Source organism: Phocoena phocoena, chromosome 10 (genome assembly GCF_963924675.1).
Source record: "Phocoena phocoena chromosome 10, mPhoPho1.1, whole genome shotgun sequence".
Lineage (NCBI taxonomy): Eukaryota > Metazoa > Chordata > Mammalia > Artiodactyla > Phocoenidae > Phocoena > Phocoena phocoena.
In genome coordinates, this window is record NC_089228.1 from 67,748,421 (window position 1) to 67,773,414 (window position 24,994).

Here is a 24,994-nt window from a genome sequence, read left to right on the forward strand (position 1 = left end):
CACCCCATGCAAGCCACCTCTTTACTTGGTCTCCATAGTGCCTCGAGGCCCCACCCCCAGAGTCCTTCAACAGAGCCCCAAAGCCCTGGCTTTGAACTTCTCAACAAGAATTTCTTCACCAAAGGTAATCTCAGGAGACATGTCAGGAGCAAGATAACAGTGGGGAGAGGTCACTGAGAAGGATGAGAAGGGCTGCATGGCGCGGGGGGGCAGGGGGGAATCTGCCCCCCCGCCCCCCCCACCCCCCCGACCCCCCCACCCCCCGGCAGCAGGTCCCTTGTTTCCTTTGTGGGATCTTTGGAGCCAAAGCAAATATAGTAGCAGACTTGGCCAACCTTAGCAGCTCGTGTGTGCGCCTCCCCATTTGCAGGCCACAGTGGACAGCTCTCAGTAGTTTGAAAGCCCTGGCATCCCTGTCCAACTTGGCTTGATTCTCCAAGGATCACAGACAAAACACACTCCTTTGACCAAATGCTGGGTCAATCCAGCAATCGGACCCATTTGCAGCATTTCTGGAGTGGTGAGAAGAAATGATAATAGTTCTGCAAAAAGAGATCCTGTTCACTTCACACATTAAGATGGCTACTTAAAAAAACAAAAAAAGAAGATAACAGGTGTTGACAAGGATGTGGAGAAACTGGAAGCAGTGTGCACCATCAGTGGGATTTTGAAATGATGCATCTGCTGTGCAAAACAGTATGGAGCTTCCTCAAAAAATAAAATAGAACTAGCCATATGATCCAGCAGTCCTACTTCTGGATTTATACACATCCAAAAGAATTGAATGCAGGGTCTCAAAGAGATATTTGTGCACCTTTGTTCATTGCAGTGTTAATTCCACAAAGAGGTGGAAGCAATCCAATGTCCACTGAGGAAAAATGGATAAACAAAATGTGGTATATTCATACCATGGAATATTACTCAACTTTAAAAAAGAAGGAACTCCTGTCACATGCTACAACATGGATGACCCTTGAGTACATTTTGCAAAGTAAAATAAGCCAGACACAAAAGGACAAAAAGTGCATAATTCTACTTATGGGAGGTATTTAAAGTGGTCAAGTTCATAGAAACAGAAAGTAGAATGGTGCTTATCAGGCACAAGGGGGAGGAGGAAATGGGGCATTTTTGTTTAATGGATATAGTTTCAGTTTTGCAAGATTAAAATGTTCTAGAGATTGCACAACATGTGGATATACTTATCACTACTGAACTATATGATTTAAAATGATTAAGATGGTAAATTTTATGTGTTTTTTTACCATAATTAAAATAACATTTTAGGCTAGGGATTGGAGACGTTGCTGTCGCTGTCAGTGACCCTGTGGCGCGTCTCTGTGGGACTGGGAACTTAAAGATAGCCAGGATGGCAGAAAACGGTGATAATGAAAAAATGGCTGCTCTGGAGGCCAAAATCTGTCATCAAATCGAGTATTATTTTGGTGACTTCAATTTGCCACGTGACAAATTTTTAAAGGAATAGATCAAACTGGATGAAGTCTGGGTATCTTTGGAGATACTAATAAAATTTAATAGGTTAAACCGTCTAACAACAGACTTTAATATAATAGTAGAAGCATTGAGCAAATCAAAGGCGGAACTTATGGAAAAAAGTGAAGATAAAACTAAAATTAGAAGATCTCCAAGCAAACCCCTCCCTGAAGTAACTGATGAGTATAAAAATGATGTAAAAAACAGATCTGTATATATTAAAGGCTTCCCAATTGATGCAACCCTTGATGACATAAAATAATGGTTGGAAGATAAAGGTCAGGTACTAAATATTCAGATGAGAAGAACATTGCACAAAGCATTTAAGGGATCAATATTTGCTGTATTTGATACCATTGAATCTGCTAAGAAGCTGGTCGAGACCCCTGGCCAGAAGTACAAAGACACAGATCTACTAATACTTTTCAAGGAAGATTACTTTGCAAAAAAAAATGAAGAAAGAAAGCAAAATAAAATCGAAGCTAAATTACGAGCTAAACAAGAGCAAGAAGAAAAACAAAAGTTAGCAGAAAATGCTGAAATGAAATCTCTAGAAGAAAAGATTGGCTGCTTGCTGAAATTCTCGGGGGACTTAGATGATCAGACGTGTAGAGAAGATTTGCATATCCTTTTCTCAAATCATGGTGAAATAAAATGGATAGACTTTGTCAGAGGAGCCAAAGAGGGAATAATTCTGTTTAAAGAAAAAGCTAAGGAAGCACTGGATAAAGCAAAAGACGCAAATAATGGTAACCTACAATTAAGGAACAAAGAGGTCACCTGAGAAGTACTAGAAGGAGATGTGGAAAAAGAAGCATTGAAAAAAATAATAGAAGATCAACAAGAATCCCTAAACAAATGGAAGTCAAAAGGTGTCAGATTTAAAGGAAAAGGAAAGGGAAATAAAGCTGCCCAGATTGCGTCTGCTAAAGGAAAAGTACAGTTTCAGGGCAAGAAAACTAAATTTGACAGTGATGATGAACACGATGAAAATGGTGCATCTAGACCAGTAAAAAGAGCAAGAGAAGAAACAGACAAAGAAAAACCTGCATCAAAACAACAGAAAATGGTGCCGGAGACCAGTAATTTAGTAACATTTTTTATTCATTTTAATTAGATTTTAAGCTGCTTTTGTCTTTGGAGGCTTTTAAAAAGAGAAACGAATTAGGTCCACTTCAATGTCCACCTGTAAGAAAGGAAAATCTTTTTGTTGTTTAACTTGTTTTTTGTTGTTGTTGTTATCAAAATCAGTATTTTTTTATGTATAGTTCTGTTTGTGTTCTTAGTTATAAAAATTTAAATTAAAAAAAATTAAAAAATAACATTTTAAAAGGGAGGGACGAATTCTCCGGCAGTCCAGGGGTTAGGACTTATCGCTTTGGGGCTGGATTCATTCCCTGGTCGGGGAACTGAGATCCCTGCAAGCCGCGTGGTGCAGTCAAATAAATAAATGAATAAAAGGGAGGGGGAACCTGTTGATTTCCTCACTTTGGAGGGATTTATAATACTGACAAAGTTAGGCACTTTATACATGTTATCTTCTTTCATTCCCACCATGACTTAACTGTGGTAGACGTTGCTATTCCTTGTTTACAGCCTGGGAAATTGAGCCCCAGTGACAGAAACTGACTCACCCACAGTTTCATGGAACTCAGTGAGGGGAAGAGCCCCAATTTGTACTCAGATTTGTCTTCCTCCAAATTAGGAGTCTTGTCCCTGCCCTCATCCCACTGCTGGCTGAGTGTCTCCTGATTCAAGGTCCCAATCACTGACGGAAAGAAAACAAACTTTTAATATGAGTGCTCCATTTCCCCAAATGGAGCCCAAGGTCCCGGGTGAGGACGAATACATCTTCTATTCCTCGACTTGCCAGGAGAATTAAGCCGAGTACTGGGCACACGTAGTTACTGGGTAAAAAACACTTGAGAAGTAGTTGACATTGTTAAACTTCTCCAAGTTGATATTGTTAAAGTTCTCAAAAACTCCAGGAAGCGTTTTTGTACTAGGGGCACGGTGCATGCGCAGCCCTTGGGTCGTGCGCGCATGCGATCCATTAGCGCAAGACCGTTATCACGTGACCGTTATCGCGGCATTTAGAGGTCCGGCTTCGCTGACTGTCAGCCTCAAGGTGGTCCTCGAGGCGGAGAGTGCGGTGAGAGGTGAATGGCGGCGTTCTACGCGGGGCCTTCCAGGCCCCTGGCTGATGGGTGAGCTGCGAGGCTGGGGACAGGCTGGGGGATGTGTTCTCCAGAGCTCCAGGGCCCTCGCCACAGCCACCCGCTGGCCGGGGCCCAGGCCTTGAGGCAGCAGTGAACCTTTCCCCCATTCCCCGCTCGAGGCTGTTTGGAACAGTTCCAGAGAGCTGTGGTCCACATTCAGTGTCACTTGGGGGTAAGTCGCTCCAGCTTGCACAGGCTGGGAATTCTCTCCACCCCATTTGCGGTGCTTCCCTTGCGGGAAGTGAGCCACTTTGGGCCCATTCGCTTTTGAGAACTGGGCCACTCTGGTTTTTTTGTTTTTGTTTTCAATATTCAGGTATTTATTTGGTTGCATCAGGTCTTAGCTGCGGCCCGCGGGCTCTTCGTTGTGTGGGCTTCTCTCTAGTTGTGGTGCGCAGGCTCCAGGGCGTGTGGGCTTAGTTGCTCTGCTGCATGTGGGATCTTAGTTCCTGGACCAGGGATCGAACCCGCGTCCCCTGCATTGAAAGGCGGACTCTTGGACCACGAGGGAAGTCCCTTGGTCAACTCTGTTTGGAGGCCTCTGTCTGGGAGTGGAAGTGGAATTTTTTTTTTTTTTTAATTGAAGTAAAGTTGATTTACAATGTTGTGTCAATCTCTGTGGTACAGAAAAGTGACTCAGTTACACACATATAGACATTCTTTTTCAATATTCTGTTCCATCCATTATGGTTTGTCACAAGGTATTGAATATAGTTCCCTGTGCTATACATTAGGACCTTGTTGTTTATCCGTTATTTTTTTTAATAATTTTTTATTTTATTTTATTTATTTATTTATTTTATTTTTGGCTGCGTTGGGTCTTCATTGCTGTGCACGGGCTTTCTCTAGTTGGACCAAGGATAAAATGTGTGTCCCCTGCATTGGCAGGCAGATTCTTAGCCACTGTGCCACCAGGGAAGTCCCTATCCATTCTAAATGTAATAGTTTGCATCTACCAACCCCAAACTCTCAGTCCATCCCTCTCCCTCCCTCCTCCCCCTTGGCAACCACAAGTCTGTTCTCCATGTCTATGAGTCAGTTTCTGTTATGTAGATTCATTTGTGCCATATTTTAAATTCCACATATAAATGATATCATACAGTATTTGTCTTTCTCTTTCTGACTTATGGAAGTGGAATTTAAACTACAACTCCTCTGATTTTCTGTGTGATGGTAATTTATCTGTTATGTTTTTGTGTGTATCATTTTGGGGTGAGCCACTCTGGTTTGCTTTTTTTTGTGGGACTTTTGTTTGTGGGACCGTGTTTGTTATGTTGTATGTGTGTGAATCAGTACTTGCACTGGCTAGTTGAGACGTCTTTGGTGAATAATGGAGCTGAGTGTGATGACACCAGGTATCCTTCCCTATTGTGTTGGGATTCGCCTGTGGTGAAGCGTTGTTTGGGATTTTCCCTTTGCAGTGATTGGGAAGCTCCCTTTTTGGTGCTAGGGAACTGTGATCCTGCAAGACCGTTTGGCATTGCATTTGTTTGGTTGATATTTGATAATGCCTGCTGTGATAATCAGAGCTCTTTCCATTTTATAGGCCCCCTAGAGTGTATTTTGCAAAACTGGGAGATTTTTAGTATGCTCCTAGAAAGAGAGAGAAAGTAGTTCGTTTGTTTGTTTTAACACTGCGTGGCCACTATATTCTTTAGACTTAAGAGGAAAATTGGTTATGATGAAACTCCTTTGAAATTCCAAAACTGGTTCTTTTTGCATATGCAGTTAGAGAAAGCTGGCTTGATGGAATACTTTTTTCAGAATCCTGACCCTGAGAAAATAAAAATATTTTTAGGAGAAATCTTGAAGTTAACTAAGTAAATTTAACTTGTTTCAACTGTTATTTTTGGTTTTGCATTTGCCAGGTGAATTGCCATGACACACACAGTCATGATTCCCTGTCTTTCCATTTGCATGTTGTTTGTTGTTAAAAAGAGGGATCTTTGTTTGAAAAAGTTAAGGAAATTGTTGGACTTCACCCTTTTGTTTCTGTCCTGCAGGAATTAGATTTTGTTCTTTGTGTGTATGTTTGCATTTGTCTTGTGCGTTAAGTGTGCCGGCTATGGGAAACTCAAATTTGTTTCCCAAATGCAGCCCCTTGAGGTGCATTCTCCAGAATTGGACCGCTTTCAGTTATAATATTGCTGAATTAACTTGTAAATGAGCTATATTTCATAGACTTAAAAGTAAGCACTCACAAATTAAATACTTCCTAATATTTAGAAAATTGTCCAAGGGTGGGGTGAATTGGGAGATTGAGATTCACAGATTATATCTATGTATAAAATAGGTAACTAATGAGAACTTACTGTATAGCACAGGGAACTCTACTCAATGCTCTGTGGTGACCTAAATGGGAAGGAAATCCAAAAAAGAGGGGCTATATGTATACATGTAGCTGATTTACCTTGCTGCACAGCAGAAACTAACACAACACTGTAAAGCAACTACACGCCAATAAAAATTAATTTTAAAAGAAAGAAAATTGGCCAAAATGAATTTCAGGTCCTCATGATTTTGGAAATATGCAGTACTGAATTGATATCCGGTACTGAAGCGAGCTTAAGCATATTGGTTTGTTAAGTGTAATATTTCTGTTGTATCTAGGTATACTAGAGATCAAATAAGACCTTATATCTGTTGCGAATTTGTCAGCAAGGAAAATAACTTGATATGACGAAACTTTAAGTCTATCTAAAATAGTCTTTCCAAAAAAATAAATAAATAAATAAAAAATAAAATAAAATAACCTTTCCAGATTTTGGTAACTTGAAACTGATCCAAGTTAAATGGCAAGAATTTATTGACTATCTGGGTCATTTCAAATAGAATAAGGGAATTCCCTGGCAGTCCAGTGATTAGTACTCCGAGCTTCCACTGCAGGGAGCACGGGGTCAATCCTTGGTCAGGGAAATAAGATCCCGCATGGTGCGCGGTGCGGCCAAAAAAAAACACCCAAAAAACAAAAATCAAATAGGATAAAATATTGGAACATTGGTTGCTGGGCAAATCTAAGTTTACCTGCCTTTGCATTCTGAGGAGAGGAAAACTAAAGCATAGGTTTCCAATCAGAAAATGCTGGTATGAGATTGCCAACAAACACATGAAAGAATGTTCAACATCACTAATCATTAGAGAAATGCAGATCAAAACTACAATGAGGTATCACCTCACACCAGTCAGAATGGCCATCATCAAAAAATCTACAAACGGGCTTCCCTGGTCGCGCAGTGGTTGAGAGTCCGCCTGCCGATGCAGGGGACACGGGTTCATGCCCCGGTCCGGGAGGATCCCACATGCCGCGAAGCAGCTGGGCCCGTGAGCCATGGCCACTGGGCCTGCGCGTCTGGAGCCTGTGCTCTGCAACGGGAGAGGCCACAACAGTGAGAGGCCCGCGTACTGCAAAAAAAAAAAAAAAAAAAAACTACAAACAATAAATGCTGGAGAGGGTGTGGAGAAAGGGGAGTCCTCTTGCTCTGTTGGTGGGAATGTAAATTGATACAGCCACTATAGAGAACAGTATGGAGGTTCCTTAAAAAACTAAAAATAGAACTACCATATGACCCAGCAATCCCACTACTGGGCATATACCCTGAGAAAACCATAGTTCAAAAAGAGTCATGCACCACAATGCTCATTGCAGCTCTATTTGCGATAGCCAGGACATGGAAGCAACCTGGGTGTCCATCGACAAATGAGTGGATAGGAAAATATGGTGCATATATACAATGGAATATTGCTCAGCCATAAAAAGAAACGAAATCGAGTTATTTGTAGTGAGGTAGATGGACCTAGAGTCTGTCATACAGAGTGAAGTAAGTCAGAAAGAGAAAAACAAATACCGTATGCTAACATATATATATGGAATCTAAAAAAAAAAAAAAAAGGTTATGAAGAACCTAGGGGCAGGACAGGAATAAAGACACAGACGTAGAGAATGGACTTGAGGACACGGAGAGGGGGAAGGGTAAGCTGGGACAAAGTGAGAGAGTGGCATGGACTTATATATACTACCAAATGTAAAATAGATAGCTAGTGGGAAGCAGCCGCATAGCACAGGGAGATCAGCTTGGTGCTTTGTGACCGCCTGGAGGGGTGGGATGAGGTGGGGGGAGACGCAAGAGGGAGGAGATGTGGGGATATATGTATATGTATAGCTGATTCACTTTGTTATAAAGCAGAAACTAACACACCATGGTAAAGCAAATCTACTCCAATAAAGATGTTAAAAAAAATGCTGGTATGACAAACAGTTATTATATGTTTTGAGCAAAAAAGGAGTTTTATGCATGGTCAGGCTGAGATTAGATTAAATTTAGTTAGGTAAATGGAATTTGTTATCAAAAGTAGGGTAGTGCAAGGCTAGATTTGGTTCCTCTCTGCTAAGAGAACAAGTTTACTTAGAATGCTGATTTTGATAACAGATTATATGAGCTTCCTTGCCTTTAAGTGATCTGTATTGGCTTTTGAGATCTCTTCTCACTTTGGATAAGAAATAAGTAATGTCTTATAGTGACCTATGATCTTATTTAATGAAATGTTTTGAAACTTTCTGAAAAACTTCCCAAATATCAAATTTTAATTAAAGTTCTTTTGACCTCCAGCTAACTTCGGGATGCTTAAGAGGGCCCCTGAGGCATCTCAGAGAGGAATATTTAACTAGTATTATTTGGTATGTTGAATTACATGGGAGGCATTGTCAAATGAGTGAGAAATCTTCTCAGATTATATGGTATGGATAAATGTTACTACTATAGATATTCTAGAAATTATATAAAGTTTCTGAAATATAGATATGTCCTGGAATAATCTATCAGCCATAATTCTGGTTATATCAGAACAACTTGATTAAGCTTTTTTGTCAACACATTGTGATCAGATCTTTAACCTTGCCTTTTTAAGTCTTTAATAGACAGTTAATCTGATACTTTGCAAAAGTGCTTCATCTTCAAGAAGATTCATAGGAAGGGCTTTCTGACAAGTACAGGTCTCTAATAAATCTCAGATTATACTACTGAACTGGGGAAGAAATTTAAAATCCTAATGGAAAACATGATGGCTTCATAAAAAGTTAACAAAAGGATTGGGTACCTTGTAAACTGGTGAATATGTTTATGGGTTTTGTCTGGAGTATTACTGATTTTGATCTGTGTTCTCCAGATACAGGGATGCCCTTCCCCTCACGTTATTCCTGACTTAACAACAATTTGGTAAATTTTACCTCTTTGAGTAAAATTGAAATATTTTTCTTTTCTCTCTGGCTGGTCCCTCCAGAAACTGGAGATTCTTGGGTTCTGGGCAGCCTTATCAGGTGAAAGGGAAAGACTATCTCCTAGCATGTACAGGAATCTTGATATTTTGGGGACCGAGAATTCCACTGAGGCAAAATCTGATGGCAGGCTTTTAGCATTTCCTGGCCTTGAGAGGCCTTTTGGGAATTCATTCTAAGACTCCTGAGGAGTTCCACCAAAGCCAGTTCGGAGGAGCCTAGTAGTCAATTGACCGGATTTATTTTACAAACAAATTAGTCTTGATTTGGCATGTTTGTGAAAAACACTGCTTGCTTTAAGTCTGTTGCTAAAAGCACATGTACAATGCTTGTGTGACAACTGGGTATATGTGACAATGTATGGCCTATGAAGTGTTTCTCCATTAACATACTTCAGAGCCTGTTCACAATATCTGATCACTTTTCCCCAATGTGAATATCTAGGCAAATATAAAGAAGGCCTAGCACTGAGGGGCACGATCTAGACCCAGGGCAAGCAGCTAAATAACTCCAGCATCAAGGGACATGTTTTGGTTCGTTGAAGGATTTGCAATTGAAAAGGGAGATGACAAGGGATTCCCTGGTGGTCCAGTGGTTAGGACTTGGTGCTCTCACTGCGGGAAAGGTTCAGTCCCTGGTTGGGAAACTAAGATCCCACAAGCCGTGTGGTGCCACCAAAGAAAAAATAAATAAATAAAAAAGGAGATGATGCACATATTTTGAGGTATGGGGAAGTTCTGGCTGATACATGATTTAACTTAAACTTTACTGACCAGAGCAGTCTGTTTTGTGGTCTTTTGAACATGCATTGTACATCAGTCTTGGGCATTCAGGAGGGGGATACATTTGAAAGTCAAAAATGGAATAGCTGTGCTTCAGATATTCAAGGTAAAACTAGGTGGCCATTGTGGATGTGATTTCAGACACATTCCTGTATTGTTGAGGACTTGAATTTTCTGAGCTGTGTCATACTCGGGATTCCCCCAGCCATTCTCAAAGCAGTGTCTGCTGGCAGATGGCAGCGTCAACCTTATAACCTCAAGGTCTCCTCTGTAACTATTAGCAGAAAAAGGAGACATGTAGTGGCCAATAACTCCAGCTATGTATATGTTAGTACCACATTAGAGGTTAAAACCTACTTAAATAAAACTATTATACAAGACTTGGATCCAGGACTTGGAACTCAGGACTATTTCCAACTCGGTATCCATTCCCCAAATAAAGGTAGGACTACAGCCCATTTTAGCAGGAAGTAGCCAGAGTGGTCATTGCCCCATTCCTTGAAAGACTTGGGGAAGGATAAAACAGGGTTGGAGGCTGAAACTGAGTCCCCCTAAAACTGAGTTCCTCTGCTGAGTTTATGATTAACCTCTCTATCCAAACCATTATACTCATGTGTTCTCCTCAAGATTGAGGAATATCAAAGAAAAGGGGGGAATTGTAATAGGGGCAGGGTGGGTGTGCAGCTGTTAACATTGGACCGTTAGTGCAAGACCCATAGTTCTCGACCATCAGCAAGGTGGTTAGGAGTCCCACTCCATCAACAGCCAACCTCACAGTGGTCCTTGCAGCAGGGAGTGTGGTGAGGTTACATCTTCATGGAAAGTACCATTTAAGTACTTTCGGCTCACAAAGCGTTTTCACATACGTTAACCTATTTGCTCCTGATGGTATCCCTGGATAAAAGAGATCATCATCATCTGCATTTTACAGATGAGGGAAGCACAGCCCAGAGGGACGTGTTCAAGGTCCCCCAGCTGGGATTACAATCACTGGAGGCATGACTGGACAGGTGTCTCAGGACCCCGAAGTCTGTGATGCTTTCACAGGTGGCCTCATAAATTATGGCCAGGCTCTCTCTCTCACTCAGCCTTCTCTGTTGATCTTGTGCTATGCTCACCTGCTGACCAAGAGGGTGAGCCTTGATCTCCAAGGCCAAATAAATTCTGGACAGTCCGCATGAAGGCTGGAGACGCTTTTCTTGAGATTGCAGTTTTAGCATCAAATACCCTGCCAACTACCATGTGCCAGTGAGTGAAATGCTGGGGCATTCCCAGGCCCAGGAAAGGGTTGGTCAAAAGGGGTCGGGCTGGAGTCCAGCTAAGCAGGGAGGCCTGACAACTGGCACAGGGCAGGGAGACACAGATGGGGTCAAGCTTGGGGACATAGCTAAGGCCGTGGTGTCCATATGAGCCAACCTGGTCTGCTGCCCAGGGGTTGGAGCTTTGCCCAGAGGGGCCAGAGGGGGCAGAGGAGAGGACGGAGGTTTCTTGCCCTCTGCCCTATCTCCCGCACCCCCATCCCACCACCCCCTGCCAAGTGCGGACAGCTGCAAGCCCGAGGATGCTGGCCCTAGAGTGAGGGTGGTCGTGGCCTGCAGGTGGGGGCAGCAGGATGGCCACGCAGTGGCCAACCACATCTGTTTGGTCCTTTCATTATGACATTTTCTCCTCTGATTACAAAAGTATCTTGTGTTCACAATAAAAAAAAATTGAGGGCTACCAAAAAACCCACAAAAGCACAAAATAAAAAGCACCCATAATGCTCTCTCTTTTTTAACTGTATAAAGGACAAAAGGTAAAAAGTAAACACCCTCATCTCCCCACTCCTCACTCTCCCCTCCCCTACACACCTAGGGGTCATCACTGATGGCAGTTTGATAATGTTTGTTATGGCTCCTCTCTTCTTCTCTCTTCCTGTTGGAGGGAAGAGGGCAGTGATTTCCCAAGAAGTGAAACAAAAACTCAGTCACTGTTTTGACTGACAACGTAAACATTTGATTTTAATTCCTTTTAAATACGTTGGTGACAAAGTGCTCTGTTTGAGAAGTGTCCTGGCTCCATCTACTTTGGACACTTGTACCTCCCCCACCTCTGGCTGCCCTTATCACCTCCCTGTGAGGAAGACCAGGCAAGGAGGCCTCTCGGGGTTGATTTCAAGGCAATTAGGAGGCTTTCTGTTTCCAAACACTTCTCTTTTTTTCAAGACACACTTTATTTATTTATTTATTTTTGGCTGCGTTGGGTCTTTGTTGCTGCGCACAGGCTTCCTCTAGTTGTGGCGAGTGGAGGCTACTCTTCGTTGCAACACACACGCTTCTCATTGCGGTGGCTTCTCTTGTTGCGGAGCATGGGCTCTAGGCCCACAGGCTTCAGTAGTTGCAGCATGCGGTCTCAGTAGTTGCGGCACGCAGGCCCTAGAGTGCACGGGCTTCGGTAGTTGTGGCACACAGGCTCAGTAGTTGTGGTGCATGGGCTTAGTTGCTCTGCAGCATGTGGGATCTTCCTGGACCAGGAATCGTGTCCCCTGCATTGGCAGGCGGATTCTTAACCACTGTGCCACCAGGGAAGTCCAAACACTTCTCTATTATGTCACTGATGCCTGAAATTCCACTGTTGAGATGTCATACCTTTAACAGAAAACTTCATTTTCCCTGAAAATACAACTCCCTCATGGGAACTGTGAATCCTTTAAGAGTATGGAATACAAAATGAGTTTTAAATTTCTTTCCTGAGGACAAGGTTTGTTTTTTTTATTTTTAAAGATATTAATGTTTCTTTTTTTTCCTCCTCATTATAAAAGTAACACATTTGTTGTGAAAAATGTAGAAAAAGAGAAAAGCATAAATGAGAAAATAAAACCAAATTTGCTCACAGAATATTACCCAGAGATAACAAAACTAACATTTTTATGTAAAAATCTTCTGGTCTTTTCAATTTTATTTTATTTTTGGCTGCACCACACGGCTTGTGGGATCTTAGTTCCCCAACCCAAGGATTGAACCTGTTCCCTCTGCAGTGGAAGCATAGAGCCCCAACCACTGGACCGCCAGGGAATTCCCTTCTGGTCTTTTTTCTATGTGAATTATATATGTGTAGATAAACGTACGCAAACACATTTGCATACACACGTATAAATAATGCCAAATTGGCACTTTCTTTTATTATTATACCATGTCACTAAATATTCTTTGATATCATAACTCTTAACACATACACGTACACTGTCATATAAATACACCCAAATAGGGAACTAGTACCCCCACTGCTGGACAATAAGCTGGTGCTAATTTTTCTCCACAATATCCAATGCTGCAATGAACATTCTTGTGTAGAAATGCTGCAAGCAAGTTTTAATCACGGGATTAGGGAGCACACACATGCCAGTGTCTGGGGGCAGGAGGCCATTGAAAAGAGTGTTGTCTACCAAAAACCTGTGGAACGTGGAGACTGAGGGCACCACAGCCTTCACGGACTCATGGCGTGGCCTGCGGCTAGCCCACCCTGAGTGGCCCGTGAGACATGGCAGGAAGGTGCTGCTTGCTGGCCAGATTAGCAGCCTTAGTGCTGTCCTCCCTCTATAAAAATAGCTCACATTCTACAATGGACAGTCCGCGCTACTCTCTCTTAGGGCAAGCCGCACCCACAGGCACAATCTGGCACTGCTGGGCCATAGGAGCCCACACCCTGGCCACAACTGCCCGGGCCAAGGTTCAGCCTGACACAAAGGCAGCCATTTATAGGCTAGATGTGCAGGAGGGGCAGCCCAGCATTAAAACTCTGCCCAGTGGGGACCTTCTCTATTGGACAGTGGCTCACCAAGCCAGCTGTCTCTCACCAGGATGCTTGAAAACCAGAGGACCATTACGTGGTCAGAAAGTGAGGGTTGGGGACTTCCCTGGTGACACAGTGGACAAGACTCTGAGTTCCCAATGCAGGGGGCCCAGGGTCAATCCCTGCTCAGGGAACTAGATCCCATATTCATGCCTCAACTAAGAGTTTGCATGCCACAACTAAGGAGCCTGCCTGCCACAACTAAGACCCAGTGCAACCAAATAAATAAATTAATTAATTAAAAAAAATATATAGATACAACCACAGGTGCCACTACAACCACTTTCTAATTGTTCTTTTTACAGTCACTGAAGTAATTTATTAAAAAAAAAAAAAAGTGAGGTTTATATGGAGAGAAGGTAGTGGGCAGGAGTCAGGATGTAGAAACCAGGAGGCAGTAGAAGACATTAGGTGAAGAGAGTCCATAATTGGGTTTGTTGCAAGCATCCAGTGACTCCAGAATGAGGACCCAGTTGTTCGAGAGGGCTGCTCTTTGTCTGGTGAGATCCCTCCTGGGCTTCCTAAACAGCCTTACAATAAAGGCTTAGCCCTGGAAGTAACCAGAGTTGGTCTGTGTCCCCTGCAGCCTGTAGGAGTCTTACCCCACACATGTGGACAGTACTCTACAGCTTATGTGATGCATTCCTAGGACTTCTCTCATCATAACAACTGTGGGAGGGAGAGTAGTTTATCCCCATCTTACAGGTGAGGAAACTGATGTTCAGAGAGGATCTGAGTCTGCTGGCAGGTCAGGGAGCAGAAACTCAGAGCCACGTTTGCTGACCCCACATCCAAGCTGGTCTCACCACACCAAGTGGCCTCCTGTCCCGTCCCCACAGATGTTATCACTATGCTGCAGTGCTGCTGTCACTAGCCCTCTCTGAAGGTGAACTAGCCTTAGTTGATTTTGTGTGTTTCAACTTGTCTACTCAACTTGCATAATGCCTGAGAACTGGGTTTGCAGGTTTTCTTGTTCATAGTGCTCAGTACTTGTGAGGATGCAGTCGGGGTTCAATAAGTTCTGATGGTTCCAAATATAGTTTTTCAAAATGCAGAGGCCCACATCCCACCTCGGAGTACAAAACAGGACTCTAGGCAGTTCTGAAAATTTCCCTAGGAGTCTGATCACATTCCAGGTTGAAAATCAGATATAGAGAATGCTTAATCAGCCCCTTCAACTCTCAAAAAAAACAGCCATGACCCAGGAAATAAGCAAAAATATGTAAATGAGCAACCAAACTGAATCTCATAAATTTTATGCAGAAAGATGAAACATGCTTGTCTTAAAACAAACTGCTCGGACTTCCCTCGTGGCACAATGGTTAAGAATCCACCTGCCAGGTCAGGGGACACAGGTTCGAGCCCTGGTCCGGGAAGATCCCACATGCGGCGGAGCACCTAAGCCCGTGCACCACAACTACTGAGCCTGCGCTCTAGAGCCCGCAAGCCACAACTAATGAGCCCGCGCATCACAACAAGGAGTAGCCCCCAGTTCACCACAACTAGAGAAAGCCCACGCACAGCAACAAAGACCCAACGCAGCTAAAAATAAATAAATAAATAATAAAAAAATAAATTAAAAATACAACAAAACAACAAACTGCTCTAGCCTCACTCTGCACCTCCATACCCTTACTTTACACATTATTCTAATGAGGTTGGTCACTTGGTTTCTCAGCCCACGGTTTATTGGAAGCATGCATAGAAATAGCTATGAGAAACTGAAAGCTGTTACAAACATTGGTAATCGTAACAGTGGTCTTGAGTTATCAAGAAAAGGTCAAATACAGCAGGAAGTTGTACAATCCATTTTAGAAAGATCTTCTAAAGAAAATTGGTTTAGGTGTTTAAAGGGCAGGGTTTCAGTTACCCTGAAAACTGACCATGTGCTAAAAAGGAGCCCAGGCCTCCTCTCTGGCATTGCCAGTCCTGCCTGCAATGATTGTCTCATCACACTGCACTGACAGTGTCCAGCTCTCCAACTTGTGTGTTGTGTAGTAGCTAACTGTGTGAACTCTGGAGACAGGCTCACCAGGTTCAAATCCTGGCTCTGCCACCTCTGAGCTGTGTGACCTTAGGCAAGTTACCTAATCTCTCTGTGCTTGTTTCCTCATCTATCAAATGAGGATAATAATAGCACCCACATCCGGATCAGGTACATGGAGAGCTCTTATACATGAGAGTGATAACAGCAGGGATTGAATCTTATTCAGCTCTGTCCCCACCTCTCCCTTAGCCCCTTACTCCTCAAAGTGGGATCCACCAGCAACTGAGAGCTGGTTAAGAAGGCAGAATAATACATCCAGACCTATTACATCAGATTCAGCATCTTAAGATTTTGTGTGCACATCAGAATGTAGAAGCCCTCAATGCATACTGTCAGATGAATGAAATTAGGCATTATTGTATATGGAAGTCCCAGGAGCATCAGAAAGACAGAAACAGGGAGCAGGGGGGCTAGCTCCTGAGGAAACTAAGGAAGTGGGTGCAAAGGAGAAAGTGTGGGCAGCTGGGAACTCGGAGGGACTTGGTTCAGCCACTTTTCCAGCTGTATGACCTTGGGCCTCAGTACCCTCATGTGTGAGATGGAGGAATGCCCACCTTACAGGGCTGTAACCAGGATGAGAGATAAATACATAAAGTGCCTGCAAGGGGCGGGCCCTCAGGCTGTCATTACTGCAGGCTCACAACCCCGCACCCGAAGCCCTGGGGTCAGACGCCTGTGGGTTTTCGGGGCTTTCAGATTTCAGAAAGCTCACATGATGCGGTGCTGACACTACAGAACACCCAGCAGGGTCTGGGCAGCACCCTTAATTAAACACAGCAAAGCTTTTGCAGTGAAATGTATGAACAGTAAGAGACATATTAAAGACTTTAAATAGTCTCACATCACGGCAGACCAGATTTGTGGCCAAATCAGTTTATATCAAACCTATTTTTTTAAAAAGTCTGATCTTTAGAGCTTTTGGCTTTCAGAATTGTAGACAAGGGAGTGTGAGCCTGAATGACAAAGGAAGAGGGGCAGCCCTGGGGGGAGAGCCGACCAGGCTTGGAGGGGTGTGCAAGGGAAGGGCTGATAGCTTGCCTGCAGGGGTGAGTCCACAGGCAGAAGGAGAGGGCAGAAAGCAAGACTTGGAGGCCTTGTAGACAGGAGGGATCCTGACACATAGACTGTAGGAAGTTGCCAGGGTTAGGGCCTGAGCAGGAGTGTGACCTAATCAAAGACAGAACGACAGGTTGGTCAGGCTTGCAAACAAACAGGAACAGGGCATCCTGGACCCACTCGAATTTCCCAGCACAGAATCAAGAGTGGGCTCACCCCTACTCCCCACCCACCCCGCTCCCCCAACTACCCAAAAACACGCAGAGGAAACGTTTTCATATTCTATCACGCTGTCAGGGCAGCCCACGGGGTCTTATCGATTACATAGGCACAAGTAAAATGATCACAATATGAACAAAAAATAAACATAATACGAGTTCCACCATGTGCCGCTTGCCATGAACCTGTTGTCTCCAGCTCTTACAGCACCGCTCTAAGGTATTAATTATTTTTCCTTTTACAGAGGAGGACACTGAGGCCCAGGTGGCCTAAGAAAGTCCAGGGTCACACTGGTTCATCTAATGCCAGTGCCTGAGTGCCTTCCAATAAACCACATGCTCAGGGGATGACTGAGGCCAAGGCAAGAAAGGGACAAGCTGGGGGGCTGAGATTGGGAGAGAGAGCAAGTCCTGCAGCCTCAGAAAATTTTGATTCAGACTTGGGTTCTGCCCTCCACCTTTCTGAATCGTTATTTATATCTTGGATGTATCTCTTACAAACCCCAGAGTCGGGATTTGTCCTCTATCCACTCTGACAACCTTTATCTTTTAACAGAAACATTTCATCCATTTATATTTAATGTAATTGTGAATATATTTAGGATTAAATCTACTCTCTGCTTTCTATTGGTTCCATCTGTCCTGTATTCTTTTTTTTCTCCTCTTTTTTCCCTCTTTTGGATTTAATCTTTTTTTTTTTTTTTTTTTTTGCCATTGAATGCTTCCCTCTATTAATTTGGAGGTTATTCCTCTTTCTCTGTTTGGCCCTGCTCTCAATATTTCAAGGGTTATGTGATAGATGTATGTTTTGTACCACTAGTCCAATAGCTTGAGATGATCTTACACAAACAAGAGCTTTGGAGTTCGACAGGCCTGGCTTGGAACCCTGGCTTTAGAACTTTTTAGCTGTGTGCTCCTTTCCAGCTGCTTTCCTCTAAGTCTCAGTTTGTAAAAGACGGGTTGATGGAACTCATCACCCAGCTTATTGTGTTACTTTAGTGAGCTGAGGGGTGCCGACTGCCCTGCCCAGGGCTTGGCACAGAGAAAGGGCTCAATGTTCCTCTCTCCTCTCTGGTCTTTGCCTCTCTGCATCCTGGAAGAATTGGCCCCAGATGGAGGCTGCTCAAGAGCCTGGTTGCATAGCTGGGCTTTACCGTAGAAAACCTTCCCAGAAGGAATCCCTTTGGAATAAGATGTTCCGAGGGTGCAGCCAGTCTGCAGCATCATCAGTGGACAGCACAGCCTTAGTCTGGGAAGTGGGAGGCTGTTGGGAAATTCTGCTAAAATGGGGGAGGGAGGTGGGTAGCATTGATCAGCGTCCCAGAGGGGCTAATCAGGGAAGGGAGGAGGGCTCCCCAACAGTGTGTGTGTCTCTAATCTGGGCGAAGAAGGGGGGCTGACCGGTAAGCAGCAGCTTCTCCTCCTGGGAGGCAGGTGTGTCCTCTTGTAGAGGAGAGCAGTGACTCACCAGACTACCACGGCTTGTTATAAATATCCCGAGACACTTAACTCCCTCGGCCCTGATTCTATATTAGCACAAGTGGTACTCCATAATTCCATAATTAATTAGGTTTCCTAAGCACCTTAAGACTGGGAGAGGGTGTCCCAACCTGTGGACACAAATATTACAAACTACATGGTCGGTCCCCACCCCCACTGTGAATCAAAAAATAAGTCCTCTTTCTCTCTCTTATCTATTTACTTATTTACAAATTAGCATTGGGTGAATTTTGAGAAGTAAGGGTAGGCCAAATGTGCCCTGCCCCAGCAGTGGAGGTGCCGATCCCTAACCACTGGACCACCAGGGAATTCTCTTACCTGTTCTTTTTTAATGTAGCTAGTAGGAAATTTAAAGTTATATTTGTTTTGGGAAGACTGCTGAAATCTGAATAAAGTTGATAGTGTTGTGCCATTGTTAATTTCTTATTTAGGGGGCAAATATACCATAGTTATGCAAGATGTTAACCTTAGGGGAAGCTGGGTGAAGAGTTTACTGGAACTCTCTGTACAATCTTTGCAACTCTCCTATAAATCTAAAATGTTTCCGGACTTCGCTGGTGGCACAGTGGTTAAGAATCTGCCTGCCAGGGGCTTCCCTGGTGGCGCAGTGGTTAAGAATCCACCTGCCAATGCAGGGCACAGGGGTTCGAGCCCTGGTCCGGGAAGATCCCATATGCCATGGAGCAACTAAGCCCCGTGTGCCGCAACTACTGAGCCTGCGCTCTACAGCCCACAAGCCACAACTACTGAGCCCATGTGCCACAACTACTGAAGCCTGCGCGCCTAGAGCCCGAGCTCTACAACAAGAGAAGCCACTGCAATGAGAAGCTCGCGCACCGCAACGAAGAGTAGCCCCCGCTCACTGCAATTAGAGAAATGTCATGCGCAGCAACGAAGACCCAACACGGCCAAAAATAAATAAAATAAATTTATAAAAAAAAAAAAAAAAAAAAAGAATCTGCCTGCCAATGCAGGGGACATGGGTTTGAGCCCTGGTCTGGGAAGATCCCACATGCCGCGGAGCAGCTAAGCCTGTGCACCACAACTACTGAGCCTGTGCTCTAGAGCCCCCGAGTCACAACTACTGAGCCTGCGTGCTGCAACTACTGAAGCCTGCGCGCCTAGAGCCTGTGCTCCGCAACAAGAGAAGCCACCGCAATGAGAAGCCTGCGCACCACAAGGAAGAGTAGCCCCCACGAGCCACAGCTAGAGAAAGCCCGTGTACAGCAATGAAGACCCAATGGAGCCAAAAATAAATATAAATAAATTTATTTTTTTAAAAAATCTAAAATGTTTCCAAAATGAAAAGTGTAAAAATAACCCCTCCTATTACATGTGTGATCACACTATATTTCTATTGGAGAAACATATAATAGAATTATATTCCTAGCACAGAGCTTAAAACAGTTCTCTAAGAGGTATTATCGTCATCTCATGGGTGAAAACAAACGGTGCTCAGAGGGGCTAATCAGCAGGATTTGGGACGCTGTGTGTTGGGTTCGAAGCCCTTGAACTTTCTGCTATACTCCTTGGCTTCTCCTCCAGCAACTGGCGCCCACTGGAGCCTTGTGAGAATTCCTCCGAGGGTACTAGTGTGGGCATGTGGGCCCACGGATAAGCCACTCGCTGTGGTGGGCAGGGGCTGGTGGGTGGGAAGAGGTGGGGAGATGAAGAGCAGAAGCAGGGGAGTGTGGGGGTTCCTGGGATGAGAGGACTGTCCAGGTGAGAGCCAGGCAAGGTCTTGAAACCCTAGGACAAAGGGGCGGAGCGACGGCTGCGCAGCTAGGCTTTCCGTTTTACTGACGGGCTGTTTTCTTTGATCTCTGCCTTGCTTTGGAAAGGATATCAGGAGCATCTGCTGCTGTCTCAAGGAAAACTGGCAAGGATGCTAATGACTTGGATGAACAGGCCCCAAAGGGGACAAATCATGGCACACGGGGGTAGAGCCGGGTACCTGGGCGTGTCCTGGTGTAAGGAAAATGCAGTGGGGATGCTGTTTCCATCTCGTCTCTTTGCGCCTCCCTCCTTTCTCATCTCAAAGGAAGTATGCTTGTTCTGATGTAGAAGACCCCGCCTCCTGACCTGCAGGCCCAAGGCTCAGCCACCGCGAGCCTAGGCAATCCCCTTTCCTGTTCCTTTCTGCCTTGCAAGGGGGCCTGAAGCTGCCCTCTGCTCCACATCCTGGCAGGCCCCCCCCCAGACCCAGCCTCAGGCCTCTCGAGAGAAAGAGCACCATGCCTAGAGTCCAGAGCTCCTGCTTCTCCTTCGGGCCTGCCCCCCTCAGTCTGGGAGGCCACAGGGGGCCCTGGCTCTCCTACCAGCGAGGGTGCTACTCTGCTGCGCTCCGGAGCGGACAGGGCCAGCCCAGCCGGCAGTGCACTGTCTGCGGCCAGCCGCCCGCCACCTTCCCACGTCCAGCTGTGCGCCGGGCGCCCCTGTCCTGACGTGCCCCTTCCCCTCCGCTGCCCTGCCGCGCACTCCGCCGCGCGGCGGCCAGATGTGCCGGCTTTGGTGCTGTCGGGCCCTAATGAGGTCCAGATGTGCAGCCTGGCCTGGGCCGGTGGCGGCGGCTACCAAAGGAGAGGGAGGCCCTGGGAGGGAGGAGCCAGGCTGCAGCTGGACGCCCGGTGCTGGAGGAGGAATGCACTAGGAAGGATTCCTGCTGGAATGCGAGCTGGGGTGACTCTGCCTAAATAAGGGCCTGGCCTCTCTGTGAGCCGAGCCGGAGACCCAGCTCCTCCAGGTGCAGCAGCGCCTGCACGCGCCTTCAGCCATCCCTCCGTCGTCTTAACAATTCTTTTCTTTTTTACAGTTATAAAAACTATACGTAGCAATGAAAGGCAGTTTAGAAAACCCAAATGAGCTAACAGATGAAAACAAAGAAAAGAAAATAAAAATCACCTATAATCTCACCACCCAGCCACTGCTAAAGTTCTGGGATGCGTCTTGCTAGAATTTTTCCAAATACGGGTATACGCATAGGTTGGTTTGTGAGTTTGAATCGTCCCACAGAGACTCTCAGAACCTGCATTTTTTTAAAAAATTAATTTATTTTTTTGTCTGCGTTGGGTCTTCGTTGCTACATGCGGGCTTTCTGTAGTTGCGACAAGCAAGGGATACTCTTCATTGCGGTGCGCGGGCTTCTCATTGTGGTGGCTTCTCTTGTGGAGCACAGGCTCTAGGCGCGCGGGCTCAGTAGTTGTGGCTCGTGGGATCGGTAGTTGTGGCTCGCAGGCTCTAGAGTGCAGGCTCAGTAGTTGTGGCGCATGGGCTTAGTTGCTCCGTGGCATGTGGGATTGTCCCGGACCAGGGCTTGAACCCGTGTCCCCTGCATTAGCAGACGGATTCTTAACCACTGTGCCACCAGGGAAGTCCAGAACCTGCATTTTCCACTCAGCTCTTCCCACATGAGTCTGCTATAACCAGTGTTTCCCAAAATGATCCCACAGAGCACCAGGGCCATTTTGCTTGCTGTTCATAGGGGTCTCTTCCCCCAGCTGTTTGGGACTGAGCACTGTGAGCACTGGCTCACGCCAACTTAAATGAGCTTCTGTCCTAGAGAACGTCTCAGAGTCTTTAATTTACTAGTGTGTGTTCTGAATCATCAGGAGGAGACTGGCATTTCCTAAACATATTTCACTATGAAATCCCTTGAGGGATCCTCTTGGGGCTTGGGTCTGTGGAGCATCAGGTACGAAATGCTGTTCTGTGACATTCTTCGTCATGGCTGCATAGAAACCAACTGTATGTGGACACCATCATTTATTCCAGTATCCATCACTGGGTGGACATGATGGTTGCTGTCAACTTATTGCTATCACAAATAACTCTGCGATGACCATCCTCGTACTTCCCCCTTTGTTGTACAGAAACGTTCCCAGAAGTAGGACTGTTGTCCATGTGAAAGACCACTTTTAACTCTCAGGTTTGGGGGGCCTGGTGACTCTTGCCCCAACTCCTCATCCAGCCCTTATACGGCGGAAAAGGGGTTTACCCCACTCCCACAACAGCGGGCACCTGAGGGTACAGGTGGGGTCTGCTAGTCTTTAGCTTAAGCATTTCTCCAGCACTCATAGGCATTGAGCCTTGGGGACTGTAGTGAAAAATAACTTTTCTTGGGCTATTATCAGCAACACTGTAACAAGCACCTGTTAACAACTATTTTCCAAAGAACTGTTGCAACCAGAGAATAAAACCGCACCTGGGGTGCAGGGGTGTGTGTGTGTGTGTGTGTGTGTGTGTTTCCTTTGATGGTGGGGAGGGAGGGGGGAACCGGTCAGAGAGGTGCAGTATGGCTCCCACAGGCCCCACAAGCAGGGAGAAGGTCTTACTTATCTTTGCATCCTCAGTGCTGGACACAAAGTGAGTATTGCACACAGGCTCCTAAATTCAAGACAACCCCCAGCCCTGGGGAGAAACTGTCCTGGGCTCAGCCCCACACAATACACACGGGGGTCAGGGGGTCCTGTGTGTATTGTCTTCTTGGTTCCCCTCACACTTACCCTAATTCCAACCTTAACTTCTCCTCCTTCCCCCTCCTTCTCCGCGCCTTAACCTCTCTCTGTGTTTGCCCCCTCTCGCCCCCTCCCCTGATACTCACTGAGTTTGTCATCAGAGACTCAGTCCCTTAGACACCCAGGTCCACAGCTGAGGAGCTCTAACTAAGCACTGCTTTGATCCTCAAGGGCACCTTCTAACTGAGCTCTTAGCCTTATTTGTGTACACTTCTTTTGAAAATCTAAGCAAAGACAGGGATCCCAGAAAAATGCCCAATGCACATACACCTTCAGTGTCAGGAGCTCATGCATGGACCCTCGGACAGCCCTAGCCAAGAAAACCTGTTCCTGGTGAGCCCAGCTTGGCACACACTTCCATGGGCTGGGCGGGGGGTGGGGGGGCTGCTTTCTGTACTGGGACCAGATGCTACCCAGTATGCTTGCCTCCCACAGAGCCGATGGCTTGTAGGCAACTAACAGGTCCACTATCCCTTTTTCTGTTTCAAAAACCCCAAACTTCTGAAAACTTTTTGTCATTAGGCATTTGACTGCAAAGCCTGACCTGATGTGAACTATTTGGCCGCAAAACCAACCTCAACTAAGTGGGGCTATTTACAGCCTTTATTTACACCACTTAGTGTGTGAATATTCATAGACTTTGCTCAGAAATGTTTATATGTTTACCAGGTGCTGTCCCGGACCCTGCTGGGGGTATTTTATAATATATACAGTGTAAGTGAACTCATCATGTCACCTTTCTAAACTAGGAACAATCCTGGGTTCTGAAACCTCTCTGGCCCCAATGGTCTTAGGCAAAGGATTGTGGACCTGTATTTATAAAAATTTCCTACTAAAGAAGTCCATGGACTTATGAGTGAAAAGAGCCAGACACAGAGCACATGTACTGTATGATCCCATTTATATGAAGTTCAAGAACAGGCTAAACTAGCTGACAGCCGTAGAAATCAGAATAGCAGTTACCTCTGGGGAGGGGAATTGACCAAGAGGGAGCATGAGGGAACCTTCTAGGGCACTGGAAATGTTCTGAATCCTGATCTGGGTGGAGGTTACACAGGTACATACCTACATAGAAATTCACCAAGCTGGGACTTCCCTGGTGGTCCAGTGGTTAAGACTCCGCACTTCCACTGCAGGGAGCATGGGTTCAATCCCTGGTCGGGGAGCTAAGATCCTGCTGCGTGGCGTGGCCAAAAAAAAAAAAGAGAGAAAGAAATTCACCAAGCTATACATTAAAGATTAGTGCAGTTTGCTGTAAGCCTGTTAAACCTCAAAATAAAAGTAAAAATAAAATGTACGGAATATATTCTCTCAAATTAAGCCATAAGAAGCTGCTTGCCTTGGCACCCCATCCCACCCTGTGATGTCTTTGAACTTTCCAACAAAGCTTAAATTAAAATCATCTTAATATATGTTTGGCTTGTCTTAATCCCAAGAAATGAGTTTAACACAAAAGTCAAATTGAGTGAACACTTTTTTTAAACTCTGATTTGCCCTCAAAAAAAAATCCATCCCCGGGCTTCCCTGGTGATGCTGTGGTTAAGAATCCGCCTGCCAATGCAGGGGACGTGGGTTCGAGCCTGGTCTGGGAAGATCCCACGTGCCGTGGAGCAGCTAAGCCCGTGTGCCACAACTACTGAGCCTGTGTGCTACAACTGAAGCCCACACGCCTAGAGCCCATGCTCCACAACAAGAGAAGCCCGCACAATGAGAAGCCCTCGCACTGCAACGAAGAGTAGCCCCCGCTCGCCGCAACTAGAGAAAGCCTGCTCGCAGCAACGAAGACCCAATGCAGCCAAAAATAAATTTAAAAAAAAAATCCATCCCCTTAAAGGCTATCTTCGTTTTGAAAGTACTGCAGGAAAGCACTCAGGGCCTGGCCCCCTTCAGCAAAAGCCTTCCACTCACATCAACCTCTGAGAAGGATGCTGCCCCTGGGACTGCTGCTCAAAACACACCAGCCTGGGCGGTGAGCACAGATCCAGGCGTCCCTACCCATGGGGCTGCAAGTCAGAACTTGCACACAGCCAACAGTATCCTTTAATTGCATCTGATTAGCTGGAA

The 24,994-nt window shown here is 45.3% G+C and overlaps 1 pseudogene; it reads left to right on the plus strand.

The window, feature by feature from the left end:
* The first annotated feature begins 1,366 nt into the window (after positions 1-1,366).
* On the plus strand, positions 1,367-2,577 carry LOC136129872 (lupus La protein homolog pseudogene; annotated as a pseudogene).
* The last annotated feature ends 22,417 nt before the right edge of the window (positions 2,578-24,994 follow it).